The following is a 17,198-nucleotide window of genomic DNA, read 5'->3' as shown; positions in this document are numbered from 1 at the left end:
GCGGTGCACGAGGGGGAGGAAGGAGGCCAGGAGGTGCGGCGCTGGCGAGGTGGCGTCGTGAAGGGGGAGGGAGGCGCGATGGAGCGGCGACGGGGACATTTCCCCCGATCTGAATCGGGGGGAGACAGAGGGAGGAGAGGGGATCGTGGGGGGGGGAGTGGGTGTGTCGGTGGATAAGGGAGGCGGGGTGGGCCGGCCAGGTAGCGGCCTGGTGGGCCGAAGCCCAGTGAGGAGTGGGGCTTTTAGTTTCTTTATTTTTTTCCTTTTTTCTTTTTATTTATCTTTCATTTACTGTTTTATATTTTATTTTAGTTTTGTAAAATACCAAAAATGATCCCTAAATTTTTATTACCACTAAATGCACTATCACAAAAAGTTTACCCCCAGATAAAGTAGTTTTACATTTTATTTATTATAAAAACATTTAGATATTTATTTTTGCTACTGTTTTATTCAATATTGTGCACTTGAATGTTCTATAGAAGTGTGGTTTCTTCACCAATATAATGTATGAAATATTTATCACAATCGAACTTTTTTTGTTTTATTGTTTGAAGACATTTATTGTTTGTTTGATTTTTAATTTGGACTCGAACCGGTTTCGAAGTAACGCGAGATTAGCAATAGTAACCGAGGTGACCTGGCATCATTAGCGTGGCATAACTGTAGCTTAAATATCCGGGCGTCACAATTCTCCTCTACTACAAGAAATCTCGTCCCGAGATTTATGAGGGAGAGTAAGGGGGAAGGGATTTGGTTACGAAATTCTAACGAATCTTCTCGGCCTTGGTTGCTCTTCTCGAAGAGGTTGATCCATAGTGTTGATGTCTTCAATTCAATGCATATGGGCATCATGATGAAGTCGTCATTCTTCCTTCGGGGTCTCCATCGTACTTACGAAAAAGATAAGGGGGGAACTTGTGAAGTACGAAGCTCAATACATGTTAGGTACCTAGGGGCTATCTCAGTGAACGAGGTATAGAGTCACCTCTAGAGTTTAAATTCAAGAAAGTCAATGAGGGTAAATTAAGAAGGTGAAATAAGGAGTTGCAAGCGGATAGGCAACCGTTTGTTGCCTGAAACGAAATGTGACAGGGGGTTTAGAGCAATGGGAAAGTATTGCGCCTGGTACTAGAATAGATCACTGGGAAGGTGGCCCGTAAATTACATACGAAGCCAAGCGGGTGGAATAACTTTGGAAACAGGGGTGTGCAGAAGAATCAGGTTTCGATCCTGTGGAACTGTGGGTTATGGGCCCGCCATGTGGGTTAAAAGTAGAAGGAGTGGTGACATCTTGCGTGATCATGTATGCAAGGCATGTCAGAGGATAGCCTGTCATTTATGTCAGCAACAACATCGGTACCAAGGGCGAGGGATGAAGAGAACCATTTTCCTGCTCGTCGAAACGAGGCGGACCAATAGGCAAAGTTATCGTCCATCGGTGGTTACCGGAATATCATCAACAATAGCAACAGGGCCTTACTGACCGAGTTGTACACCATGGTGTTTACATAAGCAGGAGAATATTACTGCTTAGATCATATAGATCACCAATAAGGTTAAACAAAACAATGGAAAGGAAAAGGTGATCATCAGATTTAAATAGCACAATGGAAAGGAAAATGTGTTTAAACACATATTTTAGGGATATATCCTTCCCAAGGACAAGCAGAGCATGATATCCATGACAGGATATAATGTAGAAAACTCTTTAGGTACGGGGAGAGAAATTTCCTGACATTACCCATACAACGGTGTTTGGATAACTGAGCAGGAACATTTAGCATTGGGCTTCAAATGTTCTTGTTGAAAATCGGAGTACCATAGAGATGCTTCGAGATAGCATTGGCATGGTCTTCAGGTGAAGATCAGACTTTAGAAACACAAAGGATCCATCAGGAACGGCTTGTAGAATAAGTCTTACAATTTCCTCATGGAAGAAAGGATAGCTGTGCTAAAAAGGAAACGGTAACAATAGGTCCTCCGGCCAAGTGTGCTAGGCACGATATCACCTTACCGGGTCATATAAAGACCATTGTTATTAATCTTGGAAATATGTCCCCACCATCACATCTGATTGAGGTTCAGATCTAATTCGTGTCGGGATACCTTAGACTCAGGATGCCTGAGAAGAAAGGCGCAACCCCAATTGACGAGATGACATTGTAAGATTCTCGGGAAACGAACCATGGAAGCGGGTTCTGAAACAAGAGTTCATCAGTAAACCAAGGAGAGGATGAGGAGGTGGCTGATAGGCTCAGCAACAAATCATCAAGATTTCCAAAGGATTGATTTCCACAATTATGTGAACAAGGAAATATCATTTGTCGGATCAAATGATATAATGATGTATGCTCGAGGGAAACATACACAACTTAACAATGATAGAAGGGTGCACCCAGGAATCTGGACTAGGTAGAACGATCAATGTTCGAATGATGATTCAATAAGCAATAGAGTTAGAATGAAATTGCAGACCAATAACTTCAAAGCAATAGGGTTGCTAGAAGTTTAGAATTTACACATCACAGACCATTTGTCGGTATTCCGGTTAGAAACAACACGGAGACCAAGAAATGAACGCAAAAGGCGAGAGATATTACTATATCAAGAATTCTCAAGAGGTGGTAAAATTACCATGACATTCTTGACATAAAAGGTGGTAACATTCCAAGGTAAAGAAGAACAAATGCTGGATAGCAAGGATCTCAAGGTATAACACAAAACACGAATAAGTTTGTGTTGAATGGAAGGCAATAAAGTGGTCGGTGATAACACAAACCATTGAGGGGAGAGGATGGTATTTCTCATCAAGAATTTGATATATATCTTGGAAGAGCTCGGATGTTGCTGATGACCACGATACATTTGTCGAGAGATTTCATGAAGATGTAATCGGTCGGCGATGACATCAAGTCAAATGATGGTGCAGCGAAAGTCAAATAATACTTGAAGAAGGACTCACAAGAAGTTATGCAGTTCCGTGATAATCTCGAGATACCAGAGGGGTAATACTCGATGACAAATCAAAGTAGAGATTGGACTGGGGTATTGCTCTATAGAAGACAAGCGCTTAAACTTGCACACGAAATGGTATTTAAAGGAGAACATGGTCGGAACCACGATAGCAAAAGGCCAGATCCCGGATATAAGCTGAACTCATACCAAAGGAATAATTTAATTTAAGAGAAGCTTTAATGATAAGATCTACATCGTGTCCATGGGCATGAACACAAAGTTCAATGTCAACGCCCTCTTCTCTAATGCCTAACCTTTCATTCACTTCACACTTTCGAAGAAGTTGTAGTGTTGAAATTTTACCTGGCAAAATACCAGAAGTGTATGACTCGTGAAAACTTTCGAGTTCACACAGTTTAGAGAAGGCATATGTTCAACCCATAGGGGCTTCTTAGAAACATATACCACAAGTTTCAAGAGTAAATATCCCAAGCTCGAAAGTAGAGCAAGGTTGAGAAAGTAGATGATACAATTTACCAAAGGCATTATGTATCCGAGGGAAGGCTCATAAGGTTATTGAATATGAAGGACGCTGTCGGATAAAATCCATTAAAGGATCTGCCGGTCCATAACAGAGCTGACGTGAGCATAGGCACACAACCAGAGGAAGTAACAATGCAAAGGCATTGGATTATGGAAACAACTGACTAATCCAGAGCTCAAATGCAGAGGAATTATGATTTTCAAATCAAGGGATCAGAAGCAATGTTATGATTAGGGATGGATAAGTTGAATAGCCTTAGGGGTACAATCGATGACAATTGGATTTGTTGAGAACCAGCTCATGTTTAAAATGACATCTGAGCTGGAAGGATGAATTCCAGGATCTGGTTGAGGATCGCGAGCATTCGCAACATATTGAATCAATGGAATCAAAATGATAATAACAAGGGATGCCAATAAGATTACGAGACTTATGGAATTAACCATAACACAAGCAAGCAAGAATTTCAAGAGCAATAGACTACTCATGATTTTTGGAAGACCGAATGGTATTTCGAACACTTTTGTGAAACACATGAACAATTGGGGATGAGCAGATGCTCGATAAGTGAGAGGAATTATCCATAGGGTTATTCAGGCGGAAAAGAGCTGCATGGAAGTCGGAAAAAGGATTTTTGAAAGTCGGAGAATACTTTCCGGTATCTTGTAATAACAAGAACAACTAGGGATGAAAGTATGAACGGCGAGAGTACATAGTTATCCATAAGGATTCGACAGTGTTAAGGGATTGCAAAAGAAATGAACACAAGTTCTCGGGAGTAGATTGGAGAATATCTTCGAAGTCTTCTGGTGAAGCAGGCAACCATCTGGAATGAAGGGGCTCTCCGGGGAAAGTCGTTACGAGAACCTAATGTAGTTAGTAAAATCATTTAACCCGAATAGAAGAGAGAACAGAGTCCCAGAGTATAGACGAGGAATAAAAGATCCTATTACCACCCAATGGCGATGTCGGCCCATGGGCCGCACAGCCATGTTAGTAAAACAGTTTTCACTGACTAGACTCGTCTTCGGCCAAGGAATGTGGAAGGGGGATTCTGTCGGATTTCGGGTTCCGGCAGACCCTTGAGGTTCGAACACTGGGGTACGCACGGAGATTTCGCCTCCTGCCTACCTGCACTCCTCCGCCTTGCTAGGATCTAAACTAAGGAAAGAACAACACAAGAGACGCAGGGTTTATACTGGTTTGGGCCACTGTTGTGGTGTAATACCCTACTCTAGTGTGTGGTGTGGTGGATTGCCTCCTGGGCTGATGATGATGAACAATACAAGGAAGAACAGACTCGCGAGGGTCTGTTCTTGGCTGGGCTAATGAACTGCTGGGAGGAGCTCAGTCACCCTTCTCTCTCTCTACCTGATCTTCTCTATCCTTCCAACCTCCCGGCCCCCTTTGCTCTGTGGGTGGCTGGTCCTATTTATAGAGGCCCTGGTCCTCTTCCCAAATATCGAGCGGTAAGGGAGCCAACAATGGCGGGCTAATTTGAAGGGGGACAGCTAGTATCAGCTATCCTGACAAAAGTAGTCCTCGCCTGCGCAAAGCTCTTGTGATGACGCCGTCTTGGGCTCCACGGTGACCTCTATCTCGTAGTCCTCCTAGTCTTGGTCTCGTTGCACCGAAATGGCAACCTTTGCCTGACGCCTCGGTACTCCGCGGCTGCGCTTGCCCCCTTTGCACCAAAGAGGAAGGGAGGATACTGCGCGGGCTGGCACCCGCCTCGCGCCCCCGGTCGTCATGGCTTGCGTCACGGGCACCTCGTGAGGTACCCCGCCTTGATCTCTCCGCCTCCTCATGAGCCAGCCTGACGAGGCCGCGCCTGAGGAAACTCCGCGTCGTCCGCCCCGTGAGGCTTGGCCCCTGGCGAGGGTCTTGGGTTTGTGTTGGTGAAGATGGGCTGCGCTGGGCCCCCCTTTGAGCCACACTGCAGGCCGCAGGCAGGCAAGTCTGGGGACCCCCGTTCCCAGAACGCCGACAGATTCCTACAGGCAATCGACTCTGATACCAACTTGTGACGCCCCCGATTTGACCGCACACTAATCATACGCGCAAACATGTCCGATTAAGATCATGGACTCACGGGAAGATATCACGACACAACTATACAAATAAAATAAGTCATACAAGCATCATATTACAAGCCAGGGGCCTCGACGGCTCGAATACAAGAGCTCGATCACAGACGAGTCAGCGGAAGTAACATTATCTGAGTACAGACATGAGTTAAACAAGTTTTCCTTAAGAAGGCTAGCACAAACTGGGATACAGATCGAAAGAGGCGCAGGCCTCCTGCCTGGGATCCTCCTTAACTACTCCTGGTCGTTTTCAGCGGGCTGCACGTAGTAGTAGGCACCTCCCGAGTAGTAGTAGTCGTCATAGACAGTGGCGTATGGCTCCTGTGCTCCATCGTCTGGTCGCAGCAATCGGGTATAGAAAAGGGGGAAAAGAGGGAGCAAAGCAACCGTGAGTACTCATCCAAAGTACTCGCAAGCAAGGAGCTACACTAAATATGTATGCATTGTTATCAAATGGAATATGGCTATCATATGTGGACTGAACTGCAGAATGCCGGAATAAGAGGGGGGATAGCTAGGCCCTTCGAAGACTACGCTTCTGGTAACCTCCATCTTGCAGCAGGAGAAGAGAGTAGAAGGTAAGTTCACCAAGTAACATCGCATGGCATAATCCTAACCGATGATCCTCCCCTCGTCGCCCTGTGAGAGAGCGATCACCGGTTGTATCTGGCACTTGGAAGGGTGTGTTTTATTAAGTATCCGGTTCTAGTTGTCATAAGGTCAAGGTACAACTCCAAGTCGTTCTGTTACCAAAGATCACGGCTATTCGAATAGATTAACTTCCCTGCAGGGGTGCACCACATTTCCCAACACGCTCGATTCCCTTTGCCCGGACACACTTTTCTGGGTCATACCCGGCCTCAGAAGATCAACACGTCGCAGCCCTACCTAAGCACAACAGAGAGGTCAGCACGCCGGTCTAAATCCTATGGCGCAGGGGTCTGGGCCCATCGCCCTTTGCACACCTGCATGTTGCGAATGCGGCCAGAAGCAGACCTAGCCTAGCAGGCATTCCAGTCCAATCCGGCACGCGCCACTCAGTTGGTGATGTCACGAAGGCTTCGGCTGATACCACGACGTCGAGTTCCCATAACTGTCCCCGCATAGATGGTTAGTGCGTATAGGCCAGTAGCCAGACTCAGATCAAATACCCAGATCTCGTTAAGCGTGTTATTTTGAAGTAACTGCGAACGCCGACCAGGGCTAGGCCCACCTCTCTCCTAGGTGGTCACAACCTGCCCTGTCGCTCCACCTCAAAGTAAGAGTCGGGGGCCATCGGGAACTCAGGCCCACCACTACCTGGATGGAGCCACCTGCCCCTATAGCCCCCAACTCCAAGCAGTATCACCGGTAATGTAACAATGTAAAGTATATAGTATATGCCCGTGATCACCTCCCGAAGTGATCACGGCCTAGTAGTATAGCATGGAAGACGGACAAGAGTGTAGGTCCACTGATGGAACACTAGAATCCTATACTAAGTAGTAGGATAGCAGGTAAAGGTAACAACATTAGTAGCCAGGACAGGCTATGCAGCAGTATAGGATTAACTGAAAGCAGTAACGTGCTACACTAATCTAATGCAAGCAGTATAGAGAAGAATAGGCGATATCTGGTGATCAAGGGGGGGGGGCTTTCCTGGTTGCCCTGGCAAGAGAGAGGGGTTGTCAACACCGTAGTTGTACTGGGTAGCAGCGACGTCGGTCTCGGTGTCTAGCAAGAGAAGAGGGGGAAAGAAATAGTGAATACAATGCAAACAGATGCATAACGATGCATGACAAAGCAAAGCGTGATGTTAGGCGTGCCCTAACGCAGTATGAGGTGATACCGGTGAAGGGGGGAAACAACCGGGAAAGAATCCCCGGTGTTTCGCGTTTTCGGGCAGAGGAGCCGGAGGGGGAAAGTTGCGAGTTCGATAGGTTAGGGATGCGTGGCGGACGAACGGTCTGCGTATGCGGATTCGTCTCGTCGTTCTGAACAACATTCATGTACAAAGTTTTTCCATGCGTGCTATGGTTTATTTTATATTAATTTTAAAAGATTTGATCATTTTTAGTATTTATTTAATTATTTTAAATCAACATTATCCAGAACAGTGCATGCTGACATCATCATGACGTCAGCAGTCAACTGTGACCATTGACCGGTCAAACTGATGTGTGGGACCCGCATGTAATTGTCTCAGACTAGGTAAACCTGTTAATTAGACTAACTAAGTGATTAGGTTAATTCATTTTAATTAGACTAGCACATATGCCCGTGCGTTGCAATGGGAGATAAAATAGTATGCATTATATGTGCACACACAAAAAAGAAACGATTAGCTTCTCGGTTTCACAGCGTGTGGAGGAATCAATCCGCTATTTTTCCATGCATTCATCGATGGTGTTTAAGAGTTTTGTTATGTCATCGTACGTCAGGGAAGACCCATGAGTTATTCAATCTACTTTTCCTTTCAATCCTTTCAATCGAGGGGACTTTAAGGTATGAAGTTTCTGAATATTCTACGAAACATGAACAATATTTTAAATCTGGAATAGTTTTTTCAAAATAATATACACTTTTTAAAACGCAAACAAAATATGAAAGGAAACATCTTTTTCAATTCACAAATATTTTCTGAAAACACCAATTTATTTATAAAAACATTAACATTTTTGACTTTGTGAACATTTTTTTAAAAGGGAACATACGTTCAAAATTCGTAAGATTTTTAGAAAATGTGTATCTTTTACACAAAATATTATTTTAAATTATTAAAATTTCAGTAAAACAGAATATTTTTCGATTTTGGAGCATTTTTTAAATTCTGTTTTGTTTTAGACATCTCAAACTATTTTGAAAAAAGTAATTGTTTTTTGAAAAAATGGGAACATTTTTGCAAGTTCTGAATATTTTTTTAAAATAGCACAAAAATTGGAATCCTTAACATTTTCAAAAAAAATCTTAAGTCTGAACTTTTTGTGAGAATTTTTAATTTATGAAATAAATTGTAAAAGAAAAATAAACTTGGAAGGGAAAAGGAGATAGGAAAGGAGAATAAAAATAGAAGTAAAATCAGAAATAAAGAAAAATGGGCCAGCCCATTATTGGTTGTCCTGTACGAAACTCCAACTAAATACATGAAAATTATTCAAATCCCCTGAAAAAAGAAAATTATTTAAATTTGTGAACATTTTTTTTGAAACAGGAACATGTGATGAAAATTGAAAAAAATAGAAAATGTGCATCTTTTTTAAACGAACATTATTTTTTATTGTGAAAATTTCACTAAAACAAGATTATTTTTCGAATTTGGAGCATTTTTGAATGCTATTTGATTTTTAGACATCTTGAACAATTTTGAAAAGACAATATTTTTTGAAAAAATGGGAAACTCTTTGCAAGTTCGGAATATTTTTTGAAACAGCAACAAAATTTAGGAATTTTGAACATTTTCCAAAGAAAAATTTGAACATTTTTTGAGGATTTTAAATTCTAAAAGAAAAATAAACTTGGAAGGGAAAAAAGAGATACGAGAATAAGAATAAAAATAGAAGTAAAACGCAGAAAAGAAAAGAAAAACTGGCCAGCCCAATGTTGGTTACCCTGTGGAAAACTTAACTATTTCTCGCCCTATGTGGAAAACAGAATTTTCCCAACTGTGTGGGCAAAAAAATACGTGGGTTGGCTTTGCTGGGCCATAACGAGCGGCCCACGTACAAAATTCTTTTTCTAGCAGACAAACATATATAAATTTAGTACCACCTTGGATAGGAAAAAAATTATTTTCAACGGTGAATGGATGAAAAAATTGGTGAAACGCACCTTGCTTTATTAGTAGGCATAGATTAGTTAAGGAGGGTGAATTAAAGAGGATTAATTAGGTTAATTAATTCCTTAATAGTCATATTTTTCTTTTTTTATCATTTTCGTTCTGGGGCAAGGGCCCACTAGTCAGTGTCTCGAGTGCCATAGTGGGTTCAGGTGCTGCGGGCGCCGCCCGAACAAGCGCCGCGGGTGCGGGCGCTGGGCGCAGCCCGAGCTGGAGCGCGCCCAGGAGCACGCGGGGCGGCGACAGGCACGTCAGTCCGGGGCAGGGCCGGCGAGGTCAGGGGAGGGCAGGCCAGTGCCGGCGAGCGGCGGGGCCGAGCAGGCAGGGACGGCGACGGGGCCAGGCGGATGTGGGCGTCGCCCGAGCGGGGTGTGGCCCTGGGCTGCAGTAGTCGCCGGTGGTGCAGAAGCCAGAGGCAGGCGCGCGTGGCTAGGCGAAGCGCGAGCGGCGCATGGGGGGAGTGCAGCGTGGATCGTGGTGACCAGGGAGGCTCGACGGAGCGCGGCGGGGTGGCCCAGTGGCGGGTTCCAGGACAGGAGCGGCGCGCGGCACGGGGGTGTGAGAGCAGAGGCTGGGAGGAGTGCGGGCGAAGGCGAGACGAGGGTGGTAGTGGGAGGAAGCAGCGGCAAGCGGGCGAGTGCACAAGAGCGGTCGAGGGGCGCGGTGTCCGCAGCGACGACGACCAGCGTGGTGCGGGGAAGAGGAGAAGGAGGGGGCCTCACGGGGTTTGTAGGGTTCGCTAGCAGTGGAGCGCGGGGAGGAGGTCAGGGACGAAGGCGACACAGGGGAGGACGACCGCGTTGGCGGTCCGGCGAGGTGGCCTCCGGCGAGGTGATGTGGTTCCGACGACGGGGTCGGGGCGGCCACAGATGCAGCGCGCGCGGAGCTCGGGGAAGACGACGCGGTGCATGAGGGGGAGGAAGGAGGCCAGGAGGTGCGGCGCCGGCGAGGTGGCGGCGCGGAGGGGAGGGAAGCCCGATGGGGCGGCGACGGGGGCATTTCCCCTGATTTGAATCGGGGGGAGTCAGAGGGAGGAGAGGGGATCATGGGGGGAGTGGGTGTGTTCTTGGATAAGGTCTAGGGTAGTGGGGTGTTAAGGGAGGCGGGGTGGGCCGGCCGGGTAGCGGCCTGGTGGGCCGAAGCCCAGTGAGGAGGGGGGGCTTTTAGTTTCTTTATTTTTTTTCTTTTCCTTTTTTCTTTTTATTTATCTTTCATTTACTGTTTTATATTTTATTTTAGTTTTGTAAAATGCCAAAAATGATCCCTAAATTTGTATTACCACTAAATGCACTGTCACAAAAAGTTTACCCCCAGATAAAATAGTTTTACATTTTATTTATTATAAAAACATTTAGATATTTATTTTTGCTACTGTTTTATTCAATATTGTGCACTTGAATGTTCTATAGAAGTGTGGTTTCTTCACCAATATAATGTATGAAATATTTATCACAATCGAACATTTTTTGTTTTATTGTTTGAAAACTTTTATTGTTTGTTTGATTTTTATTTTCGACTCGAACCGGTTTCGAACTAACGCGAGATTAGCAACAGTAACCGAGGTGACCTGGCATCATTAGCGTGGGATCACTGTAGTTTAAATATCCGGGTGTCACACACACTTGGAGAGAACACAATTTTATCTTGAAATTTTAGTGAGGGATCACCTTATGATTTTCCCGTCGTCCTAAGAAAAATAAGATGCATAAAAGGATTAACATCACATGCAAATCATAAGTGACATGATATGGCCATCATCTTGTGCTTTTGATCTCCATCTCCAAAGCACCGGTATGATCTCTATCGTCACCGGCATAACACCATGATCTCCATCATCGTGTCGCCATCGGAGTTGTCACACCAACCATGCTTCTACTACTATTGCTACCGCTTATCGATAAAGTGAAGTATTACATAGCGTTTAATGATTGACACGCATGTCATATAATAATTAAAGACAACCCTATGGCTCAGGCCAGTTGACTTATTCATCGACATGCAGGTTGTGATAAAGCATTACAAAACATGATCATCTCATACATAAAATATATCTCATCATCTCTTTGGCCATATCATATCACAAATACCTTGCAAAAACAATTTAGACGTCCGCTAATTGTTGTAGCATGTTTTACGTGGCTGCTATGGGTATCTAGCAAGAACGATTCTTACCTACGATCACGATTCTTCCCGAACCTCGTCGAAAATAGACCATCATGGTTACGCACGCGGTTGGTTTGTTTTAATGAGATTAGCTTCAAGTTCACTACAACTAGATATTAAAAACTCCCATCTGCCACATAACCGCGATCATGACTCTTAAAAGTTTAAACCCTGCAGGGGTGTCCCAACTTACCCCATGACAAGCTCTCACGATCAACGGAGGAAAATCCTCCTCCCGGAACAACCCGATCAAGCTCGGAATCCTGGTTCACAAGACATTTCAACAATGGTAAAACAAAACCAGCAATACCTCCCGACGTGCCGACACCCTGATAGTAGTCACGCGTATCTCGTCTCAGGCCACAATCGGATGGGACAAGCTACGAGTAAAACCAATCCTCGAGTGTCGGTGTTCCGGGAACAGGGATCCCCAGACTTGCCTGCCTGCGGCCCACAGCCTGGCTCCACCAGCGGCCCTGTATGGCCCATCTTCACCAAGAAATACTCAAAACCCTCGCGAGGCGTACAACGCAAGACCACCTCAGGGGCGGCCTCACCAGGCCGGCTCGTGAGGGGCGGAGAGATCTAGGCAAGGGACACCTCGCGAGGTTTGCGTGACGCAAGCCATGACGACTGTAGCCAGGCGGGCGCCAGGGCGCACAATGTCCTTGTTTCCTCTTTGGTGCTAAAGGGGCAAGCGCAGGCGAGGAGTCCCGAGGCATCAGGCAAAGATTCCATGTCGGTGTAACAAGACCAAGACCAGTAGGACAGCAAGATGGAGGTCACCATGGAGCCCAAGATGGCGTCACCACCAGAGCCTTTGGCAGGGGAAGACTACTTTTGTTAGGATACCTCGTACTAGCTGTCCCCCTTTGAATTGTTCGTTGTGGGATCCCTTCCTGCTCGATATTCTGGAAGAGGACCAGGGCCTCTATATAAAGGGCTAGTCACCACCATAACTAGGGGAGGATCATCTAGAAGGAGAGAATCCTCAACCACACAAGTTCACCAAACACAAGAACACCTCTCCTCAGGAGGCTGTTCTTCCCTTATAACTGTTCATCCTCAGCCCAAGAGGCAATCCACCACACTGCACTGGAGTAGGGTATTACACCACAATGGTGGCCCGATCCAGTATAAATCTTCTGTATCGTGTTCTTTGGGTTCGTCGAGATAGCCCGTGAGGTCGTGGAGTGTGCGAGCTAGAGAGGGGGAGAGATCTTTGTGCGCACCCCAGTGTTCGAACCTCAAGGGTTTTGCCGGAACCCGAAACACGACATTTGGCGCGCCAGATAGGGGTGCGTTAGAGATTCTCTTCCGCCAGTTGATTCGTCGACACTCCGCGATTCTGATGTCCTGCGACCCGAGGACCAACACCGACCGCTGGGCAGCATGGCTGGCCCGGGCGGCGCAGTCCCCCCAAGAAGACCTCAACCCTGCGCCCTAGGCGGCACACGTGCCACCAAACGCTGCGGGGCATGGACGGCGCGGTGAGACGCCGTCCACCCTTACTCCACGACAAGCATGGGCAGCCGCAAGGGCCTCAAGCCATGCCACAGCCACGGCACCGCACACCCGATGGGAACAAGCGAACATGAGGGCCGCGCTCACGGTGGCTCGGGAGCTGCTGCGGTGCCAGCTGATGGAGAGCGGCCGGGACGCGTTGCTGGAGCGCGTCGCCGAGATACTGGATGTCGCGGCCTCGGGAGCGCCGCCCTTCTGCTTCCTGCTCGCGCCCCAGGCCACGGCCGGATCACATGGCGGGCCTCGTCGCGCCCGCGTGCCCCCAGGAGCGCCAGGAGGCTTCATCGACATCGGCGCAATCCGCAGCACCAGACGCCCAATCGCACCAGCACCACCTTTGATGATCGCGGGCACGAGCGCTGCCACCCGTGGCCCCAGCGGAGCGCCGCCCTACCATCCCCAGGGCGGCGCGCTGGGCCTGGCAACATGGAGCGTGGGGCACTTCGGTGAGGTCTTCGGGGCGACGGCCCCGGAGGCCTACGTGCCGAGGCCTTCAAGGAGCCCCCCGGAGCCTCGCCGACAATGCCGGCGACAATAGCTACAGGGTACCACTAATCTCTCAGGAGCAATCTTATGCTAACCATGGGTCGCAGGAGGATCAGGTCACAACGGCGGATGGCGGCCCAGCTCAACGGCCTCCCTCCCATCGGGAGGAGTGCACTGGGGCTGCAGGGGAGGGTCCGGGAGCCAGGTCCCTCCCCGCATCGCGTGGAGCAAGGCGTCCCCCTGAGGTAGGCCCTCTGTCGGGTAGGTTCTGGTGAGCCTTCCCCCGGCAGAGGACCCGTGGTCGCCGAGGGCACCGCTGGCGTCCCCTTTGCCCCTTGGCTCGTCCTGGTTTCCGGTCGCACCAATGGTGGTCAAGGGCGGCGCAAGGCGGGGCCCTCGTCTGGCGATATGAAGTAAGGCTCGCGCCTGTGAAGATCTCCACTCGTGACACTCACACGTAATAATGATTGGGGCTGTACATGCCTCGGAGTCTCAGGAGTGCCGCCCTCGGGTCTCGGGGGCTCCCTCCCATGTCCAAGTGGCAGCACTTAGCTCCGCGTTGGTGAGAAGACAAGAAGACTAGACTAGGTGCCGAACGCGGCCATTTGCTCTTAACCTCTTTTCTGTAGCCCTGTTTCTGGCTTTGGATTTAAGTTTAAGTTGAATTTTCATTGATATGCACGGGGGGTGAATTTTCTCGTTCGTTTGATTTTTTGCCATCTGGTTCCTTGCCCCGTCTCGGGGTTCGCACTTGCTGCCTCCCCCCTCGCGAGATCCTCACGAGCGGGGGCTGGGCGCGGCGCACGCGCTGCGCGCATGCCCGCCATGGCTGGCGCTTGCTCATCGCGAGGCCCTCTCGGATGGATGGGCAGGCCCTTCAGGAGCTCACGCCCTCACGAGCTGGTCGGAAACCGGTCTTGACTAAGGTAAATTTTAGCTGTAAGATCGCGATGTGACTCGCGGGCCCATAAAAACACATCTTCAGCTTGGCCTAAGTAATAGAGGCACTAATCTGTTTACATGAGGGGCTCCCCCTCCCAAAATGCTCTTACAAATTTCAGGGACGTGCCCAAGTTTGCGTTTACAGGGTTAGCAACGAGGAAGCACGGGCTCAATCGGACATGTTGCTCACCACGTCCCCTGGGTCGCCCTCAGACGCGTCGCTGGCGTCGTCGTCACCATCGCTGGCGTCACCGTCCTCATCGCCGGCATCACCGTCACCATTGCTGGCGTCGCCCGCACCATCGTCGACCACGTCGCCTTCGTCCGCAGCGACCACCACCGCGTCATCCACGGAGGTGAAGGCTCTAACTAGAGCATCCACATTGTCCTCCACCCAGCGCACCAGGTCGCCCCAGATGGCCTCGGGCACAGGGGCAATGGCGGCGTCAAAGTCGAAGTTGGGGTAGGTGCTCTGGAGGTGGTTGAAGACACGGGAGAACGCGCACTTGAGCAGGCCACGACTCCTTACCTCAACAAGCACGCGAGCCCTCTCGGATTGATTCTCCAGGCGTGTCACCATGTCGGTGAAGAAAAGGAGGTGACTGGTGTAGTCGTTCGAGTGGGGATGAGGTGCATCTTCGTTGTAGATGGCGCCCAACGCCGCGTTGACTCTGATCCTAAGGCTTTGGAGCATGGTGGTGTGCTCGCGCTCCAGCGTCCGCCGCTAGAGCGCTTCCTCCCTGCTCTTCTACATAGAGGACTCGGCGCTGGCGACTCGCTGTTGAAGGGAAACCAGCTCGGCACGAGTGGAAGCCAGCTCAGCCTACACTGAGGTCAGGGCGGCTGCGGCGGCCTCCTCGCGTTGTCCCACCTCAGCCAACCCAGACTTGAGGGCAGTAGTCCTGACCATGGCTTCGGCTTCCACAAGCTTCAGCTTCAGGTTGTACCTGCCCATAAGATCCATGCAAGCCTCGGCCACCCGACGATCACTTCCTCCTGGGCCTTGGCCTCGCGTGCACCGACAACATCCTCAGCTTGGGCAACCTGGCGCTCCCTTGACTCCAACCGCTCAAGCTCAAGACTGCGCTCTGTGGCTTCTAGCGCCAGCGCTTCCTCGCACCTCAGGATCTCTTCCTCCTCGGCAGGCATCCCCTTCATCGACGCTAGGGTGGCCTTGCGCGCCTCCACTTGCTTCTCTAGGGATCCACTCCAGGCTTGGAGCTCCCCCGCGCGTTTCTCTATGATCTCGCGGCGTCTTTCTGCATCTGCCCCATGAACTCCACCCTGTTTGAGCAACAGTACAAGAGACAGCCCACCGGTGGCATATCGGCTGGCGAGGGGTTACCCGCCAAGACCTCGAGCACCGTCCTTCGTGCCTCGAGCGGATGCTCTGACTCCTGAAGCCTCATGCGATCCGGACCGACAGATAGGTCCCACATTGGCTGGGAATGGCGCTGGAGTGGGGCAACGCGGCATCGGAGGAACTCCTTCATCACCATCGGCGCAGTCAAGCCAAGGTCTTTTAACCTCCTCTGCTAGAGGCAAACGAAGGCGAGGCGGGGGCTCGTAAGCTTCTCGTGAGCCCAGCCGAAGCCGGGGACAACGGGCGCAGAAGGAGGCAAGAAAAAAGGGCTGAGCACTCTGACATCCACATACACCAACCGCATTCGGAACCAACTCACGGACGGCGGTAGCTCAAAGTCAATCCCCGGGCCAACCGTCGCTGCCATGTCCTGGAAGCTCAGGCACCCCGAGCATTGCCGGGGGTTGGTCAGGTGCAGCGAGAAAAAATGGTGCAGAAGGGCCACAGAGGGGGCGATGCCCACCGTGGCCTCGCAGACAAAGGCAAAGACGGCGAGAAGAGCGATAGATTGGGGATCTAGGTGCAGAAGATGAATCTGGTAATGGGAAAGCACGATGTTGAAGAAGGCGGAGAAGGGGTGGACCAGACCGGCCCACAGGGCGTCAACCAAGAACTGGACCTCAGTGGCTGTTCTATCGACGGAAGCTCGGGACGTAGGCCAGCCCGCTGTCCCTCCCCATTCGTTGAAGCTGGTGGCGAGTGCAAGGCGGACCTTGTCCATGGCCTCCTCATTGAGCACCCGCGATCGGCCGACAGCGGGCTCGACGGAAAAAGGTGGGCTGGCTGATGACAAGGGTTTCTTCCCTTTCTCCATCCAGTTCGGCGCCATGGCGATGGAGAGGACTAAGCTCAGGTCAGATGGGGAGTGCGTTGCCAGCAAGGGGGAAATAACTGTGTAGAACGCCATGACCGCCTAGCTAGGCAGATATCAAGGCTGCATGGGGAAGCGGGGCCGCCCACGTCCAATCAATCGCCACACCTCAGTGGGGCTGTAGGCTATTGGGGCCCACAGCGCTCTGCGCTTGCCCTTTGGCTTCGCCTTGAAGCCAAGCTCGAGCACGCCTTGGGCCCGGGGGCTACTGTCGGTGTTCCGGGAACGGGGGTCCCCAGACTTGCTTGCCAGTGGCCCACGACGTGGCTCCACCTGCGGCCCTGTACGGCCCATCTTCACCAACAAATGCTCAAGACCCTTGCGAGGGGCCAAGCCTCGCGAGGCATACGACGCAAGACCTCCTCAGGGGCGGCCTCCCCAGGCCGACTCGTGAGGGGCGGAGAGATCAAGGCAAGGACACCTCGTGAGGTTTGCGTGATGCAAGC

This window comes from Triticum dicoccoides, chromosome 4A (genome assembly GCF_002162155.2).
Source record: "Triticum dicoccoides isolate Atlit2015 ecotype Zavitan chromosome 4A, WEW_v2.0, whole genome shotgun sequence".
In the NCBI taxonomy this organism is placed as follows: Eukaryota; Viridiplantae; Streptophyta; class Magnoliopsida; order Poales; family Poaceae; genus Triticum; species Triticum dicoccoides.
The sequence above is the reverse complement of the archived record's forward strand: the minus strand, read 5'-3'. Positions refer to the sequence as shown.